This window comes from Belonocnema kinseyi, chromosome 5 (assembly GCF_010883055.1).
Source record: "Belonocnema kinseyi isolate 2016_QV_RU_SX_M_011 chromosome 5, B_treatae_v1, whole genome shotgun sequence".
Classification (NCBI taxonomy): Eukaryota; Metazoa; Arthropoda; class Insecta; order Hymenoptera; family Cynipidae; genus Belonocnema; species Belonocnema kinseyi.
The window spans coordinates 77,574,823-77,576,725 of record NC_046661.1 but is presented as its reverse complement, the minus strand read 5'-3'; positions in this window follow the sequence as shown (position 1 = coordinate 77,576,725).

Here is a 1,903-nt window from a genome sequence, read left to right as displayed (position 1 = left end):
TCTCATTTCCTTCCTCCTCTATCTCCCGTCCTCGCATTAAAATATCCTTCTATTATAAGCCTAGTTACTTGTTTATTTTCTTCCATCAGTTATCTCAACTCCTCTGATTTCTCCCGCATATCACCGTTCACATAAAAGCCCACTATCTTCCACCTCTCTCCTCCCATGTTTATTTCTTCTACTATTAATCGTTCTTTTTGCTCTTTCATCTTTTTTTTATCCTTCTCTGTTATACATTCTTTCCTTACTTCTATTATCATTCCTCTCATTGTGCTGCCTCTTTATTCTTCCTCTTTGCATTTTGAATCTGCCATCTTGGTAATCTTTCCCTTACGCTTTCACATCTCTTTTCATCTAGCCACGTCTCTATCATTACTACTACATCCCAATGTGTCAAATTTTTCATAAACTCCTTACCTTTTTTTCCAAGCTTGCTATATTGCAGTAGTGTATCATACAATCTTCTCTCTTTCATTTCTCGTCTCTTTTTGTTTCCTAGTATTTCTTATTTCAATATCTCCCGTTAGTATCTTTCCTAGTTTCCCGACGCCTCATTTTTCACCCTCTTCCTTCTCATCACTTCCCTCTTATGTTCCCATTTGTTTAGTTTCACCAGTACGATTCTCCCCCCTCTTTGCGCGTCCCTTCCTACACCTCGCAGTTCATCTATCTCTACCTTAGCATCAAGCCTTTTTAGTACTTCTTCAACTCCATCCTTCAGTTCCTTCCCCACTAATCTTAGACCATTTATCACTATGTTTATTTTTCTTTCTTCTCTCTCTCTTTCTTTTCTATTCTTTATTTTATTCTTCTCAGCCTTTCCTTCTCCTTATTCCCATTATCGCCACCGCCAAACTGCCGGTTTGAGTTTTCTGTTTTTTGTATCCTACGTCTTCCAACCCCTCTACCTTTTTATTAGTCTTTTCTTGCTTTTCTAGTCTTTGTTTCAATGTCTGAATCCTTTTCTCTAGCTTTTCCCTGTCTTCTTCCCATTTTCTCATTTCTTTCCTAATTTCGGCCATTTCCCGCCTAATTTCTTTCTTTATTTCCTCTCCTCTTTTCTCCTGCTTTTCTTCATATATCTCCATTACTTCTACCATCATTCCGCGCATTTGTTTCAATCTTTCATCTTCCATCGGATATTTAGTTTCAGCTCTGCTTCTTTCTGTCTCATTACTGTTCTCATTATTCTCTACAAAACTATGTTTCCGACGTTTTTTTTCCTAATCTAAAATTGTATGATTTCAAAAACTTTCAATTCGAAGTAATTAATTATTAACTTTTGTTTCAAAAATGGTTAAAAGATAATAAAAAAATTGTTTAATATTGAATTCTTAAATTGTTTATATTTTTAATGCTAAAAAATAAAAATCCAGAAACGTGAAGTGCTAGCTTTAAATAATGATCAACTGAAATAAGAAAGAATGGGATAGGCAAACTTCTACAAAATTAGTCATGAAAAGAGATTCAAATAAATAAGTTCTCTCGGATAATAGAGTCACGAGGGTTAAATATAATAGCTTCGTAAATTTGAGATCTTAAATAAGAATATAAAAGAAGGTCACCAGGTCATTTAATAAACTTTTTGTTCACGTTTCATGTCGCATGCAATACAACATAATATTCCTTTATAGGAACCTGAAACGATAAAGCATTTGAATTTACAAAATAAGAGAAAATTGAAGCTTTTGCTCTACTTTTCAGCTTTACATAAGCTTTTCAGGTATTGAATTATTCCGTTGTCAAGTAAACAACCGATATATATTTCTCCACGCGAATTTCGAACTCGTGGAAGGCACATTCCGATAGTATCAGTTCCCTCTTCACTATCCATAATGGAATACAAAATTCCTTAGAAAAAATTCAGATTTTTAATTAAAATGTACTCATTGTTTTCTAAAAA